Below are 27586 nucleotides of genomic sequence, written 5' to 3'. Positions count from 1 at the left end.
TTACAGGTACTATTTCCTGCTTATCATGTAGATCTCAACTGACTTGGTGGTAATTGGTGATGGAGTTGGTGGCAGTGATATAGGAGAGGTGCAGCTCACAGGGCCTGGTTCCAAACTTCTGCCGTGTCGGCAGTCACTCTGTGACTCTCCTTTCCACGAGCAAGATCTGTGTTAAAGCTGAGGGGAGTTCTTACTCTTTAAAAGAACAATTTTCTGCTCCTATTCTCTATGGGCTTTTCAATTGGTAACTAGTAGTTTCTGTGGAGCAAATGTATCAAGAGCTGCATTTCTCAGGTAAAAACCATGAAGTAAAAATGATTGCAGTATTTACCAGAAGGAAGCGGTTTTTCAGCCTCCCTTCACCTTTCACTTGTACAAGATTCCCATTGATATCAAAGCTGATAATACACCTTTATTTTGGTTCCTTTGTAGGGCATTTTGCAGATGCTGACCTTCTGAATGGAACAGGGATCCATTACAATTTTTATTTCTTTCATCAGTGTATTCAAACACTGTAGATACTCAATTTACCTAAAACCCCTCTTTGATTAAATAGCATCAGCAACAGAGATGATGACTCCAAAGATGAATAGTTTTTTGTGGTCTAAGGGGAACATGCCTAGAAAGATGGCCTTCAGCTTCTTGTCTGAAGGTTTGCAGCAGCGAATCAGAGAAGCAAAGCTACAAGGGGTTTGACTATACCCATATTTGCTTTTCAGGGACAAATTTGTTGGCTTAAATTAAGCCTGCTAAAAATGTGGCCAAGATTTGCCTTAGCCATAAAAATACCCCTTCCTTGCCTATGTAATGTTACACTGATTTGAAGGTTTTCTTAGCTATGGAGTGCTACTCGCAGATCAAAATACAAACCTAATCATTAGAAAAAAAATAAAATTAAAAAATTAGTATTCCCAAACATAAGGAAGATGTGCTGGCTTAGTTAAATAAGGCACAACTGGTATTATTTAATTAAAATCTAGAGTGCAGCTGTTAGGGGAGAATCTAGCCAGTTTCAGATAGAAAAATATGCCCTAATAATGTGTTTCAACATCATTTTGATGCTAAACTCAAGAGTGTGGTAGGTGTGAATGTTTTTGCATATGCATGCATATGTATACATACACATCTGTGTCTCTGACAGAGGGGGAAAAGACAAATGTGTTCAAATACGTTTTCTGTATTGAGGGAAACTATAAATAAAACTAGACTTATGTGAGCCAGCAATCTGGAGGCTCTGAGGATGCACAGTGTGTGCTTAGAGGGTGAGGACAAGGAGAGGTGATGCTGGAAGCTGCTTTGCCTGTGCACATGAGCTTGGGTTTTCTGTCTTTGTCCAGGCAGACATACACAGTGAACAGAAGAAAATGTCTTTGCTTTGTTTGCTGAGAGAAGAGTCATTGTAAATATGCAGTTTTTCAGTTTTCTCCAAGAATTATAAAGATGCATTTATTTTCTGTAAATAATAATTATTAGTTAATTGCATTTCTGCTGTATCTAAACTTATTGGGCTAACATCTTGTTTTGCTAAAGCAGAAAATTTCAGATTTTCAGAGAAATAATTGTGTGTATTAGTCTGGCAGAAAAAAAATAGCAACTTTTGGGGATGTTTCTGAGAAACAAGGCAGTTATAGAAACCAAGGTAAGACTAACACCACACTGGGGGAAGTTTTGCTGCCATTGTTATTATTATTTATTATAGTAACTATTTATACAGCACTTTAATTTTGCATTACATTCTTCAAAGAGTAAAAAAGGCAAGCAGTGAGACTCTGAGTACTCTCTGCTACTCCTCCCTGTAGCCATACCCTGCTACACATAGTATCTGACTGAGTAAGGGCTGGGAAAACTAACTTTTCCCCATTCTTGGGTTGTCAATCCAGCTTTCTGAAGCTGCGTCTTGTTCTGTCCTTGTTAGATTCCCTTTGCAAGGCAAGAGATTTTTGAGCAAGACCTCACAATCCAAGGAGTTCTCAGGGAAATTGATGTGTTTTTCCTTCTGCTCTCTTGAGCAGTGCATAGCTGCCAGAGAGAGGGCTGAAAATCAGTCCTCATGGTAGCTGTCACAGGGGCTTGCAGCGTGCAACAGATAGATATAGCAAAGGACAAAATGGAGCAAAAGGAGAAGCAGGCAAAAGATGTTGAGCTCTAAAATAACTTAAGATCATTTTATTCATTACACCTTCATATACCATCCATAGTACCATCCATATGTGATGAAAAAGGGTATTGATGGTGTTTTGATGACAACATTCTTTTATTTCTGTTCATGAAATAATTGACATTTGCAGAATTTTACCCTCCATGTAACATTTGTCCAGATTAGGTATAGGTCTCCTAAGATTTTCTTCTCCGTTATTTTACAGCTTCTCTGTAGCAATTGTTTGGTCATTAAGAGCAAATAGTTCACCTTTTCATAGTTCACTTTTTGTCTGCGAGTGAAATTCACTTCATTTTGAAATAGGTTTCATTCGTCAAGAGATAGTGGTGGATGCTCTGCTTTCCCTACATCCATAGTTCCTATGTAGGACCTTTGGGTAGCAATCCCAGACCATTTCCTCCCTAAGTTGCTGTCGAAGAATATGCAAAATCCCTAGGGTAGCTGGCATGCCAAAAGCAGAAAGCAAGGTAAAATGGCCTATCAGAGGGAACCTGAGTTGGGGAGGTGAGACAGGGAATATTTGAAGCAGAGAAAGATATCTCTTACTCCATTGATGCAGACTCAAGTCTGAATATCTCAAAGATGAGAGTGAGGGGGGAAAAATTGAAGCCACAAAGTCTGGTGTTTTTTCAGTAGTTTTAGTCCATACCAAACAGCAGTGCTTAATGAGAGAAATAAACACCAGAGGAGAGAGGGGGACCTGGAGAACGAGAGAGGTGAGGCAGGAGGGTCAGGTCAGTGCTAAATGGGATCAGGGCACAGAAGCCTGCAGCAGGAGGGAGCTGGCCTAACAACAGCCAAGTGGGCATGGCAGAATGTAGGTGAAGGAAAACCTGCCCTCCAAACTCTTCCCCAGTCATATTGATTTTCCTGCTCTCATCTGTAACACCTGGAAGAAGAAGCACTACAGTTCCTGTTCTGTCCTGCCTGCTTGTATGCCCTCAGGGATTTTGAACCACAAGGAATCCACATGTTGTTTGGAGCCATTGAAGTGTGCAGGATAGGCTGCCACCAGGAGCTCCTTGGGCTCTTCCTAGCATGCCTACTGTGTCTCCTGCTCCTCCCAGGCACAGTGAACTGAGCTGAAGAGCCTGAATGCTGAATATGTTTGTTCTTGACAATTTAAATTAGACCCTTATATTTAAGGCATGTTTTTCTATTTTACCTACTGCCTGAATCTCAGATGCTGAAATATTCACAAGCTCTTCATTCTTTGGGGAGCAAGAATGAGTTTTCCCCAGTGGCACAGTGATAGCTTCTGATCCGCCAGCCTCCCGCTGTCCACTGTCATTGCAGCTCACAGTCAGTGAGTGGCCTGAGGAATAGCTGGCACTCAAGGACCCCCCTCCAGTGCCCATAACTCTGAAACTACATGACATCTTAACCTTTATGAAATTTCTTCAAGACAGCATTTTAAAACACCCAAATCTTTCCTGACCTTTACATTTTAGTAGAGGGGGTTTGTTTTGTTATTTTTTTAAATTGATGTTCCTATATTTCTTTTCTTTAGCTGTGGCATTTTTAAACTGGTTCAAGAGGAACTTTGCTTTTCCCTTCCCATCCTTGTTGAGCCCAATCATTAATCATAAAGGGAAAGCACTCCAGAATCAAGCCTAACTTTATAATATTTTTGCGTTTGTGACATTTTATCTCTCTCAGCCAGTGGGAAGTTCTTATCCTTTTAATTTGTAATCTGTTTGGTTTCAGTTGGACTTTAGAAGCTGACTTCCTTTGTGGCATCTCATCCTCATTCTCACCTGGTTTCACCAGGCTCTGGCTTGGTGATTGTGTATAGGATGTACAGATGATTTGGGGACTCGCCCAAGGGGATCAGCGATTGGTGCCCTGGATCATCAGGAAGCTGACCCCTTTTCATATGTGGGGAATCAAGCTATCTTCAAGAGAAAGTGAATGGTTCTATTTGACAGTAATACACTGCCTAAATCTAGAATAAATCTGTTGAGTACTTCAGCAAAGCTGATAGTGCAAAGCTGACACAAGCGAGGAATCAGTCCTGGCATTTTTACACAAAACTGCAAATATTTGTAAAGGAAAACTGAAAAATCAAAAGCATTACAGTTTTTTCTATGGCACTTGTTCTTGTTACTGTAAGTAGAAGCTCTGTACTCTGCAGCATGCAGCAGAGTCCTATAAGACCTCTTGTTTTAGATAGGGAAAACTCTCCCCATTTGTATCTAGTCATTACCTAATACAATCTCATCAAATCTTTCATGATATCAGGCAATTACAACACTCGAGGCTCAGAGTCTAAATACTCTCTAGTGGTCCTTTTGGATTTGTTTGTATAGTGTGGTTCTGTTGCAACTGAGAACACAGACACAGCTTTGTAGGCACAAAGATGAGTTCTGCTAAGCCTGTGTAAGTCCCTGCTCTTTAGCCCAAAAAAAACTGAAGGTCAGTTCAAAGCTGCTTGTTGAGGGAAACTAATCCTGCAAACAGTACACTCACTGGCCATTATTTCCAAATCCAAACTATCTTATAGTCATGAAATGGAAAGTTTATGGGGAAAACAAATGCTGCATTTATTACTGTGATGCAACATTCATAAAATATATTTCATTGGGGGGGAGTTTACACAGGGGGTAATGAGATTTTTCCTTTATACATTATTTACAACTGCTTAATCCAGGTGCTGTAGGTTATTTTTTTATCCCTCAGTTTCACAGCTACAGAACACTTCAGTATTTCTAATTTATTTCTGCTTACAATACAGATGTTCTCAATTGTGTCTCTAACTACATTTCAACTGTTATGATCACTTTTATTTGTTTGTGTCACTGTACACTTAGAGGTTGAATGTGCACTACACAATAGTCAGGTTCCAAGAAGGCTGTAAAAAGCCTCTGGTGATTTACTTACCAACAAATTAAGCTATGCCTAACAATAATATCTTTATCATTAGTGGTTTTAATCTTCAGATGATTTCCTTGCTGTTTATATTGCTTTGTGCATGGCCTCTTATATCTTCACATAAAGATTTCATCCTTTTAAACAGCATTTTTCAAGATGACCATTTGGAAACAACATTTGGAGGAACATTTGGATTGCATCCTCTAACTAAATTTCCAAGCTGTTGGTAACGGACTAAAGAAAATGTGGTCTGCACTGAATACTAAAGAGCTGCGAATGTAAGAGCCTTGAAGGTTATGTGTAAATATTGACTTTTTTATTTTATTTAGCATACAAAAATGAACTTGCAATGTTGCTTATCTGATCATACAGCAGTGACTGCATCTGCATCATCTGAGATATATTCCTCACACTTCTGACTTTCATAGGTGTTCCAGAGTTTTCCCTCTGAGGATGTTATTGATGTCCCTGATTAGGGAACAGATATCTGGGGACTGTGTGTCCATATAGGAACATAACCAAAAGGCAGCAAATGGAAGCAGAAAAAAAAAAAATCTTTTCATCTTCAAAGGCCATGAGCCATGTTCTATGTGTAGATATGGGTCCCAATAAAACCATTGAGGTTCTTTCCTGAGATGTGTAATGGGACTTTAGGGCACTCAGCGTCCAGCAAAACAAGGTCTTTGGTTTATCCTAGAGGAAGCATAGAAAAATAACTGTAATATTACATATACCCCAGGTGTTCTTTACACTTAGCCATATTGTCCTTTCCCCTTGAATGTGAGTCTGTTGTCATTTCTTTTTAACCAGAGGTTTCTGTGGAAATCTCAGGGTCTTTGTATGTACATGTTTTTTTTCTTAAAACACTGAAAAAGACACTGATGTGCAGATAACAAAGCTTGCAGTCTTTAGGGCTGTTTTTTATACTAAATTAATTTATATGTTAAGTGCTAAGATAGTCACCACACAGTTTGTAATTCCAGGGCATGAAACATGAGGGCCCCACAATATTCCACTTAAAATCTAGTCAGAAAGATATGAAATCTTGGCTGTTCACATGACAGATCTGGGCAACTGCTTCATGAATGGCACTACAGTCACCAGAAATCCACAGTAATGATTTGAGAACACATTAGTTCTCTTCCTGGACAGCCGAACCTGAACACCAACACCATCAGGAATTTTTCTAAAGTATGTGGTTCTCCTTTCTAGTGCTCCTAGTTCCTGCATAAAACCCTGACATGCTGTTTACATCAGCTGGCTGCCTCTTGTGCTCCTCTGGAAGTGTCTTGAAGGTTTTAATTTTTTTTGTATTTCCACATGTGAGAGAAGGATTTAATAAATTGCAGAATCATAAATTTCATTAAAGGAGTGGGAAGAACAACAGTAACTCTTTTGTGCTACGTGGAGTCTATGTAATTTTCATAAATATTGTCTATTTCTTTAGTAGATATAGTAATTAAGAAATGGCCAGCATGGCTCTTGTTTGGTCATCCTTCTTGTTCTTCTATAAACTTAATTTAATATATTCTATCTTTCACTTATTTGCTAAAAATTTCTGACTCCCCCTGTCACCTGTTTTTGTTGGACATAGTGGTGAGCCTTACCAAGAAGTGCAGTACTCTGCCTATAGAGCTACTTTGCCTAAATCAGAGAATTTGTCCTTGATCCACTTGTCTTGAAGGAAGCCAGGCATCAGGTAATGAGGCCGGCATGCATTTGGCAGGTCATGCACAGTATGGAGAATATGTGTTATTTGTCCTTTTAAATTCATTTTTCTCTGCCTTGCAGTAGAGTAAGTAGCCTCATTCTGTAGTAGTCAAAGCTTCTGATAAGGTTCCTTCTGTGCTTCCAGAGTAGTCCCATAGTGGCAGTGGAGCACTGTGGAAATAAAAGACAAGAGGCACATGCCAAGGATAAAGTGTGTTCTGGAAGGGATGAACCCGTGTCCCTCACCCCCAGATATGACCAAGGGTGATCCTATGGTGGCTGATAGGTACATGTGTGTATCTATCCAGTTTGTGGCTTCTAGCTGGGCTCATGGAAAGGCTGCATTTCAGAATTGACAGGGAAATGTCTCGTGCCAGCCAGATGAGTGACAGTGCTAGAGTATTATTGAATGATCTGGGATTGTTAACCTAAGCAAGGGTCTTAAAGAAGATAATGTGGCTTTTCAACTACACGAGAAACACTGCTCCAAAGAAAAGGATATCAAGGAAATCCTTTCATGTGTTCCTGAGGAAAGTAAGTACCAACAGGCTTCAATTATGGTAAAAAATATGTCAGTTAATCATTAGGAAATACTTGGTATTCCAGTAGGAATCTGGTGGTATACAGTAGTAGATGAGGAAGGCACAGGGTCTTTGTCACTGGACATCTTTATGAATAGGCTAGACAGTATCTGAAAGTAATGACAAAGGCTAACAGAGCCTTTACTGACATTGTGTGCCTGGCCAACATAGAGTGGTCAACTGAAAGCCAGTGAGCACCTAGTGAGTAAAATCTAGCAAGAAACACATAGATTCAGGTCACTTTTGCCACTGGGACTTCAGGATGATGTAGGAGGCAGTGAATCCCTTGTGCACTTTGACAATGGGAATCTCCCTCAACTTTGGAAGCAGATTTTTGTCAACTCAAAACACTTTTCCCTTGCCAAACCCATATACTACCTTCATCTTATCTAGAGAAAGCTTCAGCCAACTGGCTTTCATCCATGTCTTATCTCTGCCAGACACAAGGAAGCTGTAACATATGGCTTCAATGAAAAGGAGACATAGAGCTTGGTGTCGTCAGGATATTGATGACATTGTAGCCTATGCCATTTCACAATATCCTCAAGTGGTTTCATATGGGTTTTGAATAAGAAAAGAAACACCAGTGAACCCTCTGGTACTTTCAGCTGCGAGTTATGGAAGAGAAAAAACCATTTATCCATGCTTTTGGGATCTTCTTGACAGAAATTGTCAGAACACTTCAAAGACTTTCTTCTCTCCTGTCAGCCATTTTGCTACAAAAGCAATGTGAAACAGCAACAGGAAGCAGACATAATGTCTGGACTTTGGTCTGACTCAGATGCAGTGGCAAAGCACAGGAAGAATTAGCAATATTAAGTTAAAATAATGTATTACAGTGTGTATGTGTATGTATGTGGGTCTGATGAAGTCATGTAACTATACCACAACAGAAATTTCCTACCTTTGCTGTAAAATTGCTAATGTCACCAATCTAAACCTACAATCTGACTATTAAGTGGAAGAATAAACTTTTTTGTAGTTTAGGAATTTGAGTCTCTAAGAGCTATAAAATTAGAACATTCAGCACAGCTGATTGTCTGCAGAGGTCTCTCAGTGAAACCTGCCTTAATAGGTCACAAGACGGACAGGTAGTTTCTTCGTTGTTTTAATCAACCATTAAAAGTAACAGGTGAAGTGATGTGACCCTTGTGTGAAAAAGGGAAGTTAGATCCCACTGATAAAATGGGAGAAGAAGATATAAAATCTCACATCAGTATTAGCAGTTACTCTGTAGGCAGATGTGTATTTCCCCCCGGGCTTACATCCATCTGGAGTTCCAACCTGCACTGTGCCAAACAAGATTAACTTAAATGCCCAGCCATTTTGTTTGGAGTGTATCATTGGTATCCATCTTTGGTTGGTATACAGATTTGCTAATAGCAATGGTACCCAGTCTTGAAAGGTTCTTGCTTCTTATTTAAAAAACATATCCATGTATTATTCATGTGTCACATTCTCTGTCATCAATGATGACAAAAGTGCACTGAAATGACTGTTTATATGCCTGTCACAAGCCTCAGCTATGATAACAGAAATAAAATAAATACTCCAGAATCTAGTTAGCTCAGCTTCCTCAACCATTTCAGCATAACCACAGAGAGGGTGTCCTGGAGGCCCCAGATGCTCCACTGGAAGATTTTTTGAAATAAAGCCTTATTAGTAAGGCCGTCTGACTCTTCTCCCTTCCCTGCTGCGATATTTGGTGAAAAAGACATAAACCATTCCAGTGAAATGTTCAGGCCTGAAAAATGGTGCATTTTGCGCCAAAACCATGGAGGCTGACAGGTGTCTGAGCAGAGAAAGAGATAGATGAGTAAGGTGTTGAAGCTGGCCCACCACCATCCGACTGTTACAGAGAGAAAGGGAGTTCTACGTACAGAAATTGATGTAGGGTAGATGTGAAGCAAAGGAGTGAAATCCATCTTGTTTTCTTCTAAGAGGTGCCAGCTGAGCTGGAGTGATGCTGTGCAGTAGATTGCAATGAAAACATGCAGCTTGTGATAAGCTGACAGGAGCTAGACTGAGCATAAATAGCTTAGAAACATCAGTGGGTAAAGGCAAAGCTTTTGCTTTTGTGTTTTGAAAGGACATATTTGCTATGCTTTGCTTTTTAGACTATAACACATTGTGTTAATACCAGCAACTGTATTTATAACACCTTATGCTTCCCATGTGTCAAATTTTCATCCTTACATATACATGTTCTCATTTTTTGAGCTATGGAACCATTTTAATTATCATTAGAACTTTGTGACCAAGGATATGAGACTTTCTCACCATGAGGAACTGTTTTCTCAAGACATCCTGGCTGCAGTGGTGTAACTGTGCTGACATTTGCACAGACGGGCAGATGGTACCTGGGACACGTCTGGTTGCAGTGCAGACCTGAAGATCCTAGATGAAGAAGCCAAGCCACCGTGTTTTGGCCTGATTTATAAGAAAACTGCTTCTCAGCAAATGTAGCCTGTGTTATCCTTTCTGCTAATGGAAAAAATGGTGAGCCACAGCAAATCAAACCCACAGATAAAACATATGTTTTGGCCGTGGGTCATAATGATTTGTATCAGATATCTGTGTGTGTTTGTTCCATACCAACTAAAACATTTAATGTCCTTGGGTAATACAGAAGAGGGCAAACATCCACAGTCTGGTTAACTATGGGAGGTTATAAGATATATCACAATTGGTAAATTGTGCTTGAAAACCATGCAGGATGACAACAAAATGGTGTAACTGGGAAATGGTCTTCTAGAGGTGGAATATGAATTTTGATTTCTCATTATGTGGAATAGTTTCCTTACTCTCAAGAGAGAGATTTTGCATCAAAGAAGTGAGCAGATGTTGTTAGGTTCACTGAGAAACACAATCCTTCAGATAGGAGGAGAGTAGGCAAGGCGTGCTTTGGCGTACATGGGACAACAAACAGATTCAGTGAAATCTTGTTGTTTCCTATTTCAATTCTGAGAATGAATCACATAATTTGTTACAGATAACTGGCTAATATCCACTAGCTGCTGACAAGAATTTTCTGTCCTACTTTCTGATTGGCAGCTGAGTAATTTGGATGGATTTGAGCTGAGGAACTTGTTGTGGTCTGTTCTCCTGCATCTTGGTGCCAGGTCTCTTTGCAGCTTTGCTACCAACTACCTGCTATGGACTTTTGTGTTCAACTTCCACTATTTCACTTGAACCTGTTTGGGAAAAACTCATCATTGTAACACCATTTTAGAAGTGGCTTTTTATGGATAGAGCTAATGGAATTTACGCAGTAAAATGCTGCTACTGAAGTCCTCTGATAAACCACACAGACTAGAAAATTGCTGATTTAGGGTATAAGTGGATAGGATGGCAAATGTTATCATGTGTTTGAAACTGGTTTATGCATATACCACTCTATTTTTTTTAACAGTCCAGAGAATTACAGAAGCCTTCCACAAATATAGCTCTCTGTTTTAAGCACCAACATCATAACGGGTTTTTATATTTTTTATCTGCTCTGCACTTATGTAGTCCTGGAAGAGCTCCATGGACTTCAAGAGTCAAGGCAATACTGCAATTATATAGAATTAGAATGCCTTTTCTTTAGCAAAGAGATTAGGTAATGTAACAAAACCAATGAACCAAGGTCAGCTGTGGTGTAAACAGTGATTTTACTTCTTGAGCCAAATTCTTAAATGGTGGAAATGAACCCGCTGTGCTCTAAAAAACCCTTTTTAAATCTCCTTTATGTCAGTAGCATAGACAAAAGGGTTGGAGTGGCAGCAAAAAAAAACCCCTATTTAATATCTTATCTGTGGCAAAACTCTTATACTGCCTCTTTTCTTTGTTGCTGCTTTTCCAGCTCCATGCCCATTTCTGCACCTAGTGATGTGGGAGCTGAACATGGCCAAAGACTGACTATACTTACAGCAAGATCCATATATAAGGGCATTTGAATTAGTCATCACTTTGCCTATAGATTTCAGAAGTTTAGGTCTCCAGCTAGGGCAGATATAAACTTCTTCGAAGTATAAAGGTAGCTCAGGCAGGTGGGTTCAACGAGTTTCGCGTAGCAACTGGCAGCAAAGCACTGAGATAAACAGGTATGTGCTGATTCTTGTGATTAGGCCAGAAAAGCTCTCCGTGCTGTCCTGTGCTGCAGAGATATATCTTGTAATCAAGGACTGAATGTTTAAGGCTTTGAATGCACACTTCTGTAATGAAACATCTAACAGGTGGGATTGCTGCGCCTGCAACCAGGCTTTCTTGTTCTGTGGCTTTCTGGGATCAGCAAATATCTGTATGATGCCTGAGGAGCAAATTCTCAGCTGCTGAAGCTCCACTGTTGCAGGTTGGTGTTGTTCAGGACTGTGGAGGAGTCCTGGCTCATTCCCACTCTGGAAGCAATGACTAGAAGCTGCCCTAGGCCTCACGTTGTCATGTGTCACTGCACTGGTGTGTGCCAAGAGGTGAAGTAAGCAACACAGAGGGCATCTGGAAAGAGAGAAGACAGGAGAAACTCAGTTTGGCAGATGATGGAGCACAGCAGGCTTGCAGCAGTTTATTCAGAGTGTATTTGTTTTCTAATAACTATGCTTTACTGCAGCGGAGTATCTTCAGTTTCAGTAATATTTTGCTGTTATTATTAAAGACCAAAGTGGACAGCAGTTATAGGAACATGGTGCTGCTCCTGACTAGGATTCACTTGGATTCATTAACCTTTCAGACACAGTGTGATTTTAGAAGGGCTGTTTTTTCCTAATTTTTTTTCTAATTCCTGCAGTTCTCAAACATGCCTGTTTTAATAGCAAGAAGTTAAACTGCAGAAAGGTCATGTTATCTGGTTTGTGCATAGGCTGCCTCCATCACACTTGTGTGTAATCAAATAAAATATAATTACAGCTCTGCAAATTTGAGGCCAAATCCGGCAGTTTAGTCTGCTCATCCTCTGCTCACATAAATGGGTGAGTCCTTGGGTTTTGCTTGGCTAACAAGTACCATCCTGTATTGACAGAGAGGAAATCTTTTCTAGGATTTAGAGCATCTGGCATATTAAATCCAGTAGACTAACTGAAACCTTGGTATCAGATAGCAATGATTCTTCAGAAATGACTGGAGCTGTACCAGTCTTACATTTCAGGACTGAGATCAGAACCAGACTCAGTCTGCTGAAAAAAAAAGCAGTTCTGTCATTTGCTGGTAATGAGGAATCACTTACCCAAGTCATAAATCTATGTCCAGGCTGAAGTTGTACACTATAAATATGTTACATGGACTCCATGGGGTGCTCTTCTAAATAAGCTGCACAGTGTTTACTAATAAGTCTCTTTTTTCTTCTTCATGCAGCTTGTCCTCTAAGGGTGATAGATGTTTCTGCACTAGCATTTTGATTCAATCCTATTAAAACCATTTTTAGTTCCAGGAAGACTTTTGATCTTTTTTTGTCTTCCAAAACTATTACAAATATTCACAAATTCAGGGTCATGCTGTATGTAACCACATACCTTTAAATCCAAATATTTGAGGTGGGATTTATGGGAGACAGTGGTTTGCAGCAGGGTTTCCCAAAACAAAGTATGAAGTGCTGGGAGGGAGAGGTAAAAAAGCAAATTATTAATTCTGCTTCTAACATTGGTACCATTTTGCATGTGAGAAGGGAGAGGATGAATAGAATAGTGCACCAGGGAGAGAGGCACAGAGCAGAGTCATTTGCAAAGTTCTGGTTTACAGAATTTAAAAAAGTAAATGTACTTATTCCTAGGCTGTAGATTAAGGTGTATTGTTCAGCATCAGCTGGCTCCTGGTTATCCCTGACTTTACAATGTTTACAGCATCCTCCACTCTGGTAATGCTACCTCAGAAACCCCTCTGCCCTGTGTGAAAGTGCTGTGCACTTCTTGCTTACCAAGGGACTTAAGTTAATATAAGAGCACTCAATGCACTAATGTTAAATGCCAAAGGACCAATACCTGAAAGGTCTACGACTAAAAGCATCAGACTACACAATTTCCTATTTACTATAGATGGTATATTTAGTAACTAATCATCCAACCTAATAATATAAAATAGTATTTGACAAAAAGGTCAAGTGTTTAATATTAGGGCTAGGAGAGTCATAAAAATCTATGAGGGGAATGCTCCATGGAACAGCCAGCCAGCTGCTGCTCCCGGCTCTGTCACTGTATCTCTCAGTTACTCCTTCCATTCTATAAAAATGTCACAGTCTCTTAAGCTCAAATGATTCCATAAGTTTCCTGCTTCTAGAGGATGTAACTCTACAGTAGGCTCAGTCCCTGGTTGCCAGGCCAAACAGCTTTTTCTCTGGAAGTTTCCTCTCTTTAAGTCTTCCAGAGCTCTTCAAAAAGTGTCATAGTTTATGGTGTAAACAAAAGTTCCCTGGATATTGTGGAAAACTCTGTATTTTATGGAAATCCTATTAGAATGCAATGAAAGAGACTTTTTAAATTAAGTAATTGCTTTATAATACCTAGCAGACTTTATGTTCCAAGTTTCTCGGCCAAATGGACCTCAGCCGGAGGAGTGAGAGGAAGTAAACCAAACTGAGAGCTGGTGTAACTGGGCCCAACTTTCACATTCTTTTTGAACTTGACCAACACATGCAGGGACTAGAAGGAGCCGCTGTTGCTGCTGATCTGTAGAGCAACCTGGGTATCAGCCGTGTTTTAGAACCTCATTGTCACTGCAAAACATGGAAACAAAACACAGAAACAGCATCTGAGATTAAATGCTGTACTCAGATCCAGACTGGAGGACACAAGATTTTATTGATAATACTGTCCTTCCTTAGCTCCCATCTCTCTGATACTTTTCCCACATGGTTATTCATTACTCCCTTCATGACTGTTGGAAGTTTGGATTTTTTTATCATCTTCTTTTTGCCTGCAGGGACCTCAGTTATTTTACTTCTGCCCTTGGGATCCCACTTCAATTGCAGCTGTTTGAATTAACATGTCTCCTTGCTGCATGTCCTGGCTGAGGAAAGTGCAAGTGCTGTCATGGCCAGCAGAACAAACAGGTGACTCAGTTCCGTCCTGTAACTCATTTCTGTGGCATTTTGTGTAAACTCATGTGGTTTAATAGCAGGTGGGGGGGGTTGGGGTTTTTTTTTTGGATCAGGAACTATATACTACGGGGTGGGCAGTGGTATTTGGGAAAAAAATGGGACACACCTTTTAATTCTCATTAAAGCATTTTCATGGGAAGCCTTCTTACAACAACAGAGTGAGAACAAGTTAAATATTTTGTTTCAAAGGGATTATCCCTACCCAGCAGGGAACAGCTGGCATAAAATGTTGATCCACCTCCCATGGCAAACAAGAGCCAAACTCCTGTTGATTTCATTGGTACAGAATCAAGCTCTTATTAAGTCCATGGCCAGCTTTGCACAACTTCTGTCTCTGTCTGCTTCTCTTACATATAGGCCTGACCCTCTCTGGCCGTGGAGAACCCAGGATGAGTTGTGGCTGTAGAGAAACTGAAAGCATTTTAGGATATAAATGAGTAAATTAGTATAACAGCTTTTTCCAAATATGTTCAGTTGTGGAGTACATCACAAGCAGCCCCACTGACTTCAGTCTAGCCCATCTGTCTAGATAACCAAATGACAAGCAGCAAGTTGTATCCAGGATCTCGACTCACTAAAATGAGCAGCCACAAACTTCTTATTTCCTCTCCAGAGCATTCACATCAAGGCATAGATGTGTGTAGAGCTGTTTAGAGAACATACATTAATTACAAAAAAACTGGACAATTTTTATGATCCTAATCTCTGATATTGATAGGCTTCCTGCTACCCCCATCCAGTCCTTTCATGGTTATATTGTTTGAGTGTGTTTCTGCTAAGTTGCAGAGCAGGCTGAAACTGTTAGTGCCTAGGAACTGGGGAAAAATGTAATAACAAGTGATTGGGTTGTTAAGAGCCTCGTATGTGACGGTGAAAAAACTGGGCCTGTACTGTCATGTCATCTAAAAGTTAGCACTATGAACAAGATGTTTTCATATTCTTTCTAATACTTTGAGATAGACCAAAATTTATCATAGGTACCTTCATTTTACTCAGTTAATAATGAATGATCAGTGAAACATTTTGGAATAAGAAAGTTAGATGATTCAAGTAACCTCTGCTGTGAAAGGTTTTCAAAGTTTAAAACATAAAAAGACAACGTAAAGGTAGCTGTATCTTTTAAAAGACAAAAAAATGTAGGAGAGATGAAAAGTTTTAATTGAATAATATAGTTTGTGAGATCATCATACAGGTTTGATTTTTGAATAATCAGCTTGAGTTTCATTCATGTTCAACATTTGCATGAGTTCTTAAACAATGAAACTGTCTTTGTGGGCCTTTCTTTGACTTCATGGCCATCATGATTTTCAGGGATGAAAGTCATGCTTTGATGATAATGGTGTGATTGTATGGGTGCTGTATAAACTGCAGTTTTTAACTGCTGGGGAAGGTGCTGTGTAAAAAGCTGTGTTTCTTCTTCCTCATTAGAACTGGTCCAAGATATAAAGAGTCCAAAGTCTTGCTCAACTGTTCGTGGATAAGAAGGTATCCAAAAATTTTGCCACAGCAAAATAACATAGCATTTCTGTTATGCACACACCTCTGATAGGTCTACACTAAGAATAAAGGGTCAAATTCTCTTCTGGAATAAAAACCACCATTTTTTTTTTGCTGTCTGTTGAGCTTCCACTACCTTTTCCAGCAGAAACCTTGGTACAGAGTTCATGTAAAGAGACAGGTCTTTACCTCTCCAAATTCTACTGTCAGTGTTTGGAGACTTGTATCTTTGTGCCAGTGCACAGAAAGAAGTATAATATGATGCATGCATGTCTTCATCATAAAACTTCAACTTCTGGAGCCTTGGGTGGGGAATTAAGTGTCCCATTTAGGTAGTCTGTAATAATAATTGTCATTCCTCTTGCATCTTTTTCACAAGTGTGTAAGGATCTTGTTTCTGAAAGACTGGACATGCTGAACTGCTGTTCTGGACTAGTACTTTAGTCCCTGTGCTTTTGTATTGTTAGAGCTACTTCTTTTGAACTTCATGGCTGGTTAAAAATTTGAGGTATTCTAGGTTGTGCTAATTATGAGGATAAAGTCTTGTGAGAGTCACAAACTGCTTTTATGTAACTATGTATCTACAAAGAAAGGACAAAGATCTGTTGTTCTGACCCCTGGACAAGTCAAACAGCTATAAAAATAAACTAATTTCATCCACTTGCCCATGAGACCTCTTATGGCCAGAGCCCACTGCTTATGCTCACCCTTGGCCTCTCATAGGGATGCGCTGGCTGTGTGTCCTGCCGCCTCTCTTCCTCTCTGCAGTGCCTCTGTGGCTTTTCTTCCCCCCCCCCCCCACCCCCCCCACCCCCAATTTTGGTGTAATTTTGGTCTCTCAGTGTAATAATCAGGAACTGTGCTTCTCTCATAGTTCATGTCTCTGATCAGACTGGCCTTGTCTTTGCTGTGTGTAGTGACACGTGCCTGCACTTTGCTTGAAAACTGAGTATCTTCACTGAGGACCTGAGTTGTTCCTTCCCAGCCAACTCAACTGAAGGGCAATGACTACAACAGCTCTGACAATGTTTCATCCATACACTTCTACATCTGGTTTATATCAAAATTATTCCCATAATTCCTGCCGTCATGAAAAAGCAAGCCTGAAAAGAAGAGGAATAAACATAGAGTGGTTTAAAATTGTATACTAGGAATAATTAAATTCTTAGTAAGAGACTTCTGTCATTTCTCTATTTTCACTCACCATGAGGAGGACAGCATGTTCTCATCTCTGTAGAGTCACATAAATTACTTGATTAAAGTGCATGTTGCAGAGCTTAATCTGGACATTTGGAACCTCCTTGCTGTTTTCTCAAGGTATTTGTTAGATGAGGAAAAAAAAAGTCCTGTGCTTAGTTCATCTTCTTATATTATAGATATATTTTCCAGACATTTGCAAATAGAGTAAAGAACAAGAGTTTTTTAGCTATTTAAAGTCTTTGAAAGAAGAAAGGCACTTTAGATTACCAGCAGCCTACAATGTGCATGGCACAAAAATGTCAGTTTTAATGGCAAAGTTCAGGATAAAACTGTGTCAGCTAATTTAATCATTTACCATGAAATACCAGTTATCTTAATCTTACATGCAGTCCTTAAGTCTGCTGCATATTTTTGTGTAATTGAATCCTGTCCCTAAAAGGGACAAAGCAGGGAATTTGCTTTTTAGTGAAAAGTTAGGCTCTAAATGTTCCTGTTTATAAATTGTACTTGTGGCATTGTCAGATATTTTGATAGCGAGCAGCTAATATTTCTGATGAGTCTATTTTTTCTCTGTTTCCTATTTGTCTTCCATGCTACAGAAATCATATTAGTATTCAGTTTCTATGGAACTTAACCGAATTCTCTGGAAAAAACCTGCAGATATTGTTTCCAGAACTTAAGGCAAATAAATTAGTATCTAACCCAGATGACACATTTTATTCATGTGGTTTGCTTTCCGTCTAGATACCTGATGTATTACTTCATCAGCAAATTCAACAAGGCCAAGATGTCTTCATTTTCCTTCAGAGCAAGAGCTGTAAGAGCAGTGTGGTGGAAGTATTGGTCTTCTGTGGCCAGCCGGTGAGAGCCCATCAACAGCTGTGATGAGCAGAGCAGACATGGGAGACAGGAGGCAGCTGAAGCCAAAGAGGACCCACGCCTGGAGCTGTGTCTGTGTGATTGGAGCAGAGAGAGGCCAGGACCCAAGGAAATCCCAGCAGCAAGGGAAAAAAACAGATTGACTCTCAGTGACTCATTTAGCTCCTGGATTGGACAGATCTCTCCCCTGCTGGCAATTTGGCTGAGCATCAATGGACAGATACCAGGATGAATAGCTTAAAATAATTAGGGGTTGGGAATTTGCAAAACTGCTAGCCATCCAATTCTTTACTGTGCAATGCGAGGCAGAAAAAAGAAATTACATTTAGGTTATTAAATATTAAGTCAGTGGATTTACTTCCATTTGGTGCAGGACAGGAAACTGGCTAAAATTCAACATTTATATCATTGTGTTGATGGTCTGTTTATCACTAAGCAAGTAAGTGCTTTTTGGCAGGTCAAGCTCTTTGACACATGGGGCAAATGTGTGCTTAATTTCTCCCAAACAGAAGAATTAATATAATAATAATTAACACAGATGAGAACAGAATTAAAATCAAGTACAGTCAGGAGTTTAGTTTAATGCCAGGTGTCTCACATTCTAGATGTTCTGGGGCCAGATTTTTCCTGTTGTAGGTAGCAAGGGTTTTGCCTTTGGCACTTATGGGAGCTGAAGTGGGCCTTGGACATAAAGAGACAGGATTCCCTGTACTTTCTATTCAATGCACAAAACCAGAAGCAACAGGCTCATTTAGTATCAGTAAAGGTCAGCTAAAATTATAGAGACATCCTTTGGAGCAAATCCTCTGCCTTGTATTTGCATATTTATAAATTAGAGATTACGACAGGCTATTTCATTTATTAGAGCAGCCCTGCTATAGTTAATAGTCTGTCAGTACTTCCATTATAAACCCCGTTTTTCAGTGTTTAATATCTCAGCCATTTAAAATCACATCAGGAAGCAAGTCAGTCTTATGTTGCTGGCCAGGTTCAATTTTTTGTCATGGCTTATTTTCAATAATGAAATACTGCTCATCATATATGCAGATGAGACACAGCGTTTCTGTTGGAGGGACATAGCAAGGTGTGTAGATTCATTGTGGCTTTGTTTTTCTTTAGGAAAGAAGGGAAAAGAGCCATTTGACCAATCACGTCAGCTGTGGCCTTATGTTTGAAGAACAGTTTTTCAAGCAACTGCTCTCAGAGGAAAGGCTGGTTCTCAGTGGGAAATCAGGTTGCTGTTTGCTTGCCAGTGGTGACCAAGGTAAACAGGTGAGGATGGTTACCCTGTCTCTCTGATATTTCTTGTCTACCAGTCATGGGTGAAGCACCCCAGGCAAGAAAGCAGCGAACAAAAAAGAGCCTTTAGAAGTAACAGGAGTCCCAATTACAAATTCAGAAATCTGGCCTCTTTTTAAGTGTCTGCCAGCAGCAAAGAAGTGCAGTGCTGTCCTGACTTTATTGCTGATATTTGAGGTAGAGGGGTTGCTAAGGCTTAAAGGGCAACTTGCACATGTCTCTAAACTGAACAGTGTCATTTATTTCAGCAGTCTCACATGACTCTCCTTCCAAACAGCCCCAGTTTGCTTTTATAGAAGTTCACTAGAAAGTAACTGCCTGGCAAGGGCAAATGTTCAGACTAAAATAGCAATTTTTAACTTGCTAGGGCAGCAAAAAGTTACTCTTCAGCATAGCGGAAAGAAGCTGCTCTTGCACTATAACCTTTTGCCCTATGAAAAGAGAAACAGTCCAAACAGAAACTCCTGGGAAGTGGTTTGTTTTCACGGTCTTGAAAATCATTTGCTGCCTCAGTAACTGACAAGTTAAAAATCAAATTCATGACGAGAAAAGAAATGAAGCTACATGCAAAATATCTTTCGCTCTTTTGCCTCACAAACACAGTTGGAGGTAGGAACATAGTCCATATTTTCCATCTTTCTCACCAGAAAGGTCTATGTGTGCAACTGAGGGTTCCAGGGAAACTAGCAATGGCAGGCCAGAAACACTCTGAAACATCATATTCAATGCAATTGGTGCATTGCAGCTAATCAACTGTGCCCTAGGCAAGACCCAGGGCTTGGCCTCTGTGCCACCTTTTGTAAATTTTGACTGAATTAAGATTAACAACAAGTTTAGAAGTTACATTACACAAATATTTTTTTAAGCACATGTAAGACAAGATTGCAACAAAAAGTCTCTGATCTTAAATCCCCTAAATCCAAATGGTGAGGCAGACTTCTCATCCAGTCTCTCATCAACATCATGAGAACCAAGAGACCAGATCAAGACACTCCACTCAGGCTTATGGAAAATCTGTTCCAGATCCAAGTGGCAAGGACTGATCAGTAGCACTTTCTTAAAACAACAGTATTTGGGGTATTTTGTAGCTAATTGCTAACTAAAAGTCCATTTTCCAGACTCCTTTCAGAGTGGCCATTGTAAAGAACAATCTTCCTTCCCTAGGCACATCTCAGTGCCTTTTCAGCCAAAAATTATCTCTGGTCATGATAAGTGACCATAACTCAGAAGGAGGCAGACTACAGAAATTTTAACTGTTTTGAATACAAAATTAGTTCAACAGTTTTATAAAAAGGGTATAACTCAAAGTAAGGGCAGGGAAGGGGTTCCTGCCAAACATGTAGAAAATGTCATACATTTTAAAATTAAGTATGAAGTATTACCTGCTATTTGCTGGAAACTCTGTCCAGGCTCAGTAAGCTATCTGGACAGGATTCTTTACTAGATATACTTGTTATACTTTGTCTTTAATTTGCAGTGACATAAAACCTTGCACAACTGACTGAGTGCATCTTTGAATGCTAAAAATACTAATTATTATGTAATTAGTCAACAGGATGTGTGTAATTGTGCAATACCAGCATTCCTGGGTGTGGTTATGTACATAGGTAGAATGCCAACAGTCATCTAGATGTAGTATTATAAAATTACACAGCAACATACACCCTGGGTGGATACTCTAATTATATTTTACATTTAAACAATAGCTGCATTAGCAAGATGGAACTTATTATTTTTAAAAATATCTTCCCACTGGCATGGATCATAGTAGGTGATGGTAACAATATTGCCCAAATAGAGTATCTTCCATCTCCCAAGGGACTCAGTCTTCTTCATAAACATACAAATAGGAGACAGAAACCAGGCAGAAAGAGCCCTTCATTCACTCGTGGCCTAAAACCACCCCAAAACAGACACATGACAATTGCTGAGTCATACACCGGAATAATTGAAGGCAGAGAATCACCAGGAAGGACTTTCTGTCTCATGAAGAATCACATGAGATTAACCAGAAATGTGACTAGAACTGTTATATTTTTATGACTTACCAGACATCAGGACAATCCTTAAACCATGATGGAAACAGATCCACACAATGAGTCAGATTCTTCTTTGAACTTACCCAGGAAGATCTAGGTTACAGCCACCAAATGTCTTGAGCATTTGAGTTAGTTCTGATCTCTGCTAAGATTTACTGTGAATGTGGTGTGAAAGTCTGCTGCACTCCCAGCCAAAACCTCCCTGCCTGGTCATCCCTCATTTTTCCTGTGGTACATCTGCAGTGACTGACAGGTATGCATGTCACTGGTGCCAGCACTACAGAGATGGTAACTTATGCAGTACAAACAGAAAACATGGCACACCAGTATTTACTCTCTTTTGATAGGGTTTCAAGGTGAGAAATCTAGGTGAAGAATGGAAAGGTGAAAATTCCAGCACCAAAAAAAAAAAAAAACAAAAACAACCAAAGAACCCTATGCTATTAATGTAAAATGTCAGAGCCTAAAGCTCTGCTTTTTTCATGTGCCTGGGTGCAGAAGGGTGAGGTGCCCTCTGAAGATGATTTTATCTTTTACTTTTGAGTCTGAAGATCTTGGATGTGGTTTTGGCAAGTTCATAAAAATACTGTGATGAAGTTGAGTTGCCATCTGGAAATGATACATACAGAGATGTAAGAAAGCTTGAGGAGAAAACTGCAGATGCTGGAAGAAGAATCAGCAGTGCACATAAATGAGGTTAAAAATTGCAGACAATTAGCTACAAGATGACTCCTACTAAATAAATCATCAAAGACTTTACTACTGCTTCCAGGTTTCTACTGTGATATTAGCTCATTGGAACAGTCAAAAAGATGTTAATTTGGCCAAAGTTTTAGAAATGTGCTATTCTTGTTTGAATTAACAAATCAACCAACAAGGCCAATCAATACTGTCCTGCCAAGGCTATAAAGCTTCTAGGGAAGCTATTATATTTAATGCTCAGGATCTAGGGCCCCATGATATGCAAAATAAGCCTCTTTGTGTTAAATGAAAGCTGCATAGGAAAGAAAACCTGAGCTTGTCATGGAATTTCACATCTGGTTTCAGCATTCAATTAAGTGCTTTGGATGTCCAATTTAATAGAGGAGCACAATTTTTTTTCTGTATTCCTCCACAGACTGGGCCTTGCTCTGTTCTCATTTAGTTTAATTCAAGACTCAAAGTAAAAAGAAAATATTCCAGTTGCTTCCAATAGGCATCCAGTCAATCTTGTGTCGTGGTTTGACTTAAATGTAAATTTAGTGCTAAGTTCCTCCCAAGAAAAAGAGAGGTAAGTGATAGGAATCTGCACACTTAACTTTCCACCCCCTTGTTATTTGCTGCTGATAGAACCTTTCCTTTGGCTTGGCAAAAACTTCTTAATTTGTCTGGTCTATCTGCAGGGTTGGCTGGTGTAAAAAAATGCTCACCTCCACCCTCTTTATTGCTACATCGAGGCAGCTCACTGCAGTTGTACTCTTTTCTACTGCTTGAGATTTACTTGTGTCCCTGGCGTGTTGTGATAAGCCTCTGAATGGCAGTGCTGTGAAAGTTTTGTTCTTCCCAAAGACTCTCCTGAGGTTCACTGAAGGCAAGTAGGGTTTACTTGGGTTTAAAGGTAAATTGTGTATGTGATTATTATAAAGGGAAATATGCAAAGTGTTGGTTGAATTTAATAGGAATTTGGAATGTTTGACTTGTCATAAGGCCAGTTAGTATTATGTGAACTTCTGACATTGCTCATAGCAGGAGGACCTCACCCCATGGTGAGTGCCAGGTCAAGGCCTAGTTATCACATATATGCAATTTAAACCATCTTCAGAATTAGTTTTAAGTCTTACTATCACTTAGTGGTATAAAATAAGAAACATGATCTGAAAAACATGTGAGACGTTTTTTTTATGTGAGAAATACTGAAGTTTTCCACATCAAAAAGGCTAATTAGAAACTCTTCTCTTTTGTAACAAATAAGCCAAGCATATTGACATTAATGATAGGAAATACTCAAAGTTTGGAATAATCTATTGAAGAGCACAGATGTATACCAAATCCTATGCAAATGCGTGTGTGCAACTGTTCTTCAGGTAACACATTTAATTATAAAAATAAGCTGTGTGTTCAGGTTTCTTTTTAAGGGGTAGAACATCATAAATTAGGTTTTTCTCTCTTCCTTGCTCTTACTCAACACAATGAGATAGTTATTTCTGTAGTTATATCCGTTCATCACAGCCTAACATGCATTCCGGGGGCTTGGAGCAGATTCTTCCTGTATCTGAAGTAGTAGTAGTTCTGTTTGCTTTTTTACTAGTAATTCTGTACTTGTTCTGTCAGCTGTACTGGAATTGGATCACTGTAACTAGCAGCAGAATTTGTTCTCTGGTGGTAAAATTCCTTTCAAAAAAGCTAATGGAATTTATAACTGCTTTTGTATTTTTCAATCTGTGTCCCAGAGCTGACTAGTGGCATTGGTTTCTTAAAAAAAATACTATGACTACGATTTGCTACATTGCCCATTAGTTTTGCCAGTAGAGACTCCTAACAACCCTGGGAAGAAAATTTCACCTATCCCTTCTTTTACCCTGTCTGGCTGCAAATAAATCCTCTTAACTTTTAATAGCTTTACTTCATGGGGAAAAGGTTCTTCTCTGTTGGGACCATCACAGGTGGGCTCAGCAGGCGGAATCACTCCACCCCAAATGCTCCTTCCATCTTACTCACTGCCTCCATACAGATGAAAGATGCTGTGCTTTCCAGGTCAAACCTCATTAATGAATCTCCCAAATACTTGTCTAAGCGAACTCCTTAAATTAGATGAGATGTCTACCTGCACTGTGGCCATTGTAGATTATCACCCAGCTGGGACTGGTAAGCTTCCTGAAACCTGCTTCACAATCTCCACACCATCCTGCAAATGCCCGGGCTTAGCACTTCTGCTCTTAGAAACACCCATCTGCAAGGGCATATGTTGGTAGGGAATTGGTTGCTCCCTCCCATCACTAATAGAGAATATTGATGCTGCCATTGCTGGTTCAACTTCTTTAATTCTCCTAATTTTTCTAACAATTGTGTTAACATTTCACAGGTGTGTCCAGAGCTACTGTGTCAGCAAAGGTTCTGGCTTTGGCCAGAAAAAGCTCATGGCAAAGTGTCTGCTTTCACCTCTCAGATTCAAGCTGATTAAAGGGTTTGAGGAAAAGTGTCCTGGGCAATAAAGAACCATGAAGATCATTTAGATGGGCTGCAGGTATCATTTCAGGTCACTAAAAAGTAGGGAAAAATAATTGTACTCTAACATTAAAACAGTAATCTCTATATAGCTTCAAAAATTGTCAACAACTGGCTTCCAGTCTAGCTTGAAGATTTTGGTAATCTCACCACATGCTGCCCAAGTCTGAACAAGATTGCCTAGGCCACAGGTACATAACACTGGCCAAACTTTAGTATCTGGCCTGTTCTTACACTTCTGCTTCTGAACATCCACTACTGGTAATTATGAGTCATAAAATATTGGAATAGTTGGGGTTTTTTTCACCCTTGTATTCTTGATCTTAGGTTTTTATGTTTATCTCATTTTTACTGAGTCTGAAAAGGAGACAGCTTCTGTCCTAATTGCACTGTGATAAGGGAAACCAGCAGGTTTTACTGACCCTGGTCACCCAAGGGCATCCTTTTACAAAGAGACACCTCTGACACATGGATCCATGTTGAGTGACATGATAGATGCAGCACTTGTAAAAGAAACCAGCTTGGAGTTGCATATCATTTTGTGGCAACTAAATGCAGAAAAGAGTTACAAGAGTGGGAGCAACAGGAGATTGTCTGTTGGTTGTGAAGTCAGAGTGAAAGTTTTATATATATAATTTCATCTATTTGAGAGGCAGACGGTTCTGTTGGTAACTATTCCTTACATATAGATCAGACTTCTAAAGTCTGCTTTGGATAAAAGTATATTAAAAAACCTGAACCCATGAGCTTTCGCCTTCAGTGTGCAGTCAGTAGATTAGAAGGAAAAGGAGCTGTTACACCTGTGAAATTAAATTTGACTCAAAGATAGTTTAGGATGATAATGAAGGTGAAAGTTCAAAATATAGTGTGATATCTGTACAAAGTGTATTGACCTGCTGTCTAACTTTTTTGTTCTTGCTTGAAATCTAAAATTTGGTTTCAAATAAAAATCACTTCCTACCAGTTAATATAATACCAGTACGTTATTGAATTCTGACTGAGGCAGTGTTGCTCAGAGATGGGGGGCCCAGTCCTGGCCCTGTGGCATGAGATCAGGAGCATTTTGTAGGATGTGACAGTTTCTAGACTACAGGCAATTCTGACTTTAGGGAAAGATGAAGGAGGTGGGCGCCTACCCTAGAGAGAGATTACAGGCAGCAAAAAAGCCAAGTCGCCAATGAAAATTTGCTATTCCTTTCCAGCACTACTGGTCTTCTGATGAAATTTTCAAAATTTGGGATGAGTAAATTGAGTGGCAAATTTTTCAGCGGATCCAAGGGAACCAGAATAGGGATGGTCAGCTTAGCAAGAGAAACCAAGGCACCAGGTAAGATGAAAGCCTTGTGGGAGAAGAGAGGGGCAGGGGGAGGGAAGAAGGCAGGCTGGCCCATGGAGGTGATCTGACTGGCAGCAGGGCGTGCAGGGGAGGGAGAGACTGCTGCCTGTCAGGATATCTCCAGAAGCCATTAAACTGCTGCTGAGGGGTGAGGTACTGGAATCATCTGGCTGAAGAGCGAAGGGCAGAGAAGGAGAGCAGTAAAACATTGGGATTGGCATTGTGGGTGGCAGAGGGAAGAGCAGGGCTCTTTCTACACCCACCCTGCTTCTAGGTAGAAGCTAGCTGGCTACAGCTACAGGAGTGAGGGGGGTTCATTGTCTCTGAGTTCATGACATTATTAAAAAAAAAAAAAAAAAAAAAAAAAAAGGGGGAGAGAAGCCTAAATCTCTTACTGCTTGACTGGGCAAACAAGAGCTTAACAATGAAGGGAAAGTCTTTCTACCTTCCCCCAAAAGCAGCTAATCTTTAGCCAAAGGCTTTACCTGGGGCTTTTCTGGAGGCCACCTCTGCCCCGTGGGTGACATCCCTGTCTCTGCTTGAGCCTAGCAGAGCAGTGAGAGTGCCAAGCACCTCTGAGTCATGAGGGGGATCTTGAGGAAGGAGGGAGCTTTGTGCCAGTTAATTAGCAGTACTTTGGTGGTTTCTGCAGCCCACAGTAACCTTCACAAGACCTGCAGTGAAGGAGAGATATTTGGGGATATATGGTTGAGGCTGGAAGTCGATTTTTTTGACCTCTTCTTTCTTTGAGCATTGAGTTCATTGTTCTTCCAGCTCCCTTTAGAGACCGTGCCATCAGCTGTCCAGGCTGGGCAGCCCAGAGTCAAAAGGAAAGGAGCCTTTTGCCCATCATTGTCACATAAATCAGAGCCCAAATCTGTAAAATGTGAGAAAATGAGAGATTCGATTATCCATATGGATCACTCTGGATTTATTCCAGATTGCTTCATTAATAGCAATCAAAGACATCACTTTAATGGATTTTTTATCCTCAAAATTATGATCATGGGGAATTTGTTCTGGCTATTGGTTTTGAAAAGGCTTTTGATTCTCTTCAATAGCCTTAACTTATTTCAGATTTAGGTAACAGTAGGATTTGGTCTTAAATATGTTAGATAGGTCAATCTCCTTTATTCAAATCCACTGTTATGTTAAAACTAATGACCACAGTTTGAAGATGATTTATATACTGAGGCTTAGACATGGGAGTCTTTTTTCTCTGATACTTTTGCTATTACAGAGGAGCCTTTGTTTTGGGAGAAGTCACTGTTTTTAAGGGAAAAGTCAGTGATGTTTTCCATTTTGCCCTTAGTTGGAGGATATGTTATTTTTTTAATGAAGATTTTCTTTAATGAAGATTATGCTGGAAGTCACTGAATGATGTTCATGTTTCTTCTTTGTTAATTGGGGTAAAACTCTTAAAGCCATTAGGTGATTTAAATGTAGCTCTATTTGAGCAATATCCTTTATTGGATCCCCCATTATCCTTTAAACATCTTGGTGTGCAAGGGGATAAAATTAGAATGAATTTGTTTGCTTTAAATTGCCAGCCTCTGCTTGATAAAACTATTAGCTATTTAGCTAATTGGGCTGCTCTTCCATTATCATTAATTGGCAGAATTGATACAATTAAAATGGGGGGTTTATCCAAAGTGTATGTGTTTTTTCCTAGGTATTCCTATCAAGTTTCCTATCATGTTCAGGGAGTCTTACATTCTGCAATTAGTTTTGTTTTCAAGGTTAGAG

General features: G+C 39.7%; 2 long non-coding RNA genes across 54 annotated transcripts in view; one reads left to right on the top strand and one right to left on the bottom strand.

Annotated features, from left to right (window-relative positions):
• LOC119703709 overlaps positions 1-27586 on the top strand; it is a 496218-nt gene that overhangs the window by 439157 nt on the left and 29475 nt on the right. For 47 of the 50 annotated variants that reach the window (XR_005257713.1, XR_005257735.1, XR_005257725.1 and 44 more), the window contains 5 exons: positions 5175-5307; positions 9623-9819; positions 14209-14338; positions 17828-17944; positions 19082-19234. This is a non-coding gene — a long non-coding RNA (uncharacterized LOC119703709). Of the gene's footprint in view, positions 1-5174; positions 5308-9622; positions 9820-14208; positions 14339-17827; positions 18402-19081; positions 19235-27586 lie in introns of all 50 variants that reach the window. The other 3 variants (XR_005257692.1, XR_005257693.1, XR_005257722.1) reach the window with 3 other exon arrangements.
• LOC119703712 lies at positions 5301-17738 on the bottom strand. 4 transcript variants are annotated; one of them, XR_005257743.1, is made up of 6 exons: positions 17088-17738; positions 13790-14002; positions 12807-12886; positions 11231-11796; positions 6637-6910; positions 5301-5722 (listed from the first exon to the last, which is right to left on the bottom strand). It is a non-coding gene; the product is annotated as an uncharacterized LOC119703712 (long non-coding RNA). The 4 variants fall into 4 exon arrangements; XR_005257742.1 differs by having other exon boundaries at positions 5301-6910; positions 17088-17735; XR_005257744.1 differs by lacking the exons at positions 5301-5722; positions 6637-6910 and adding an exon at positions 8413-9717 and having other exon boundaries at positions 17088-17736.

The sequence above is a fragment of the Motacilla alba genome, chromosome 8, assembly GCF_015832195.1.
Source record: "Motacilla alba alba isolate MOTALB_02 chromosome 8, Motacilla_alba_V1.0_pri, whole genome shotgun sequence".
In the NCBI taxonomy this organism is placed as follows: Eukaryota; Metazoa; Chordata; class Aves; order Passeriformes; family Motacillidae; genus Motacilla; species Motacilla alba.
Note: the sequence above shows the minus strand (reverse complement) of the source record. Positions and strands in the feature narration are given on the sequence as shown.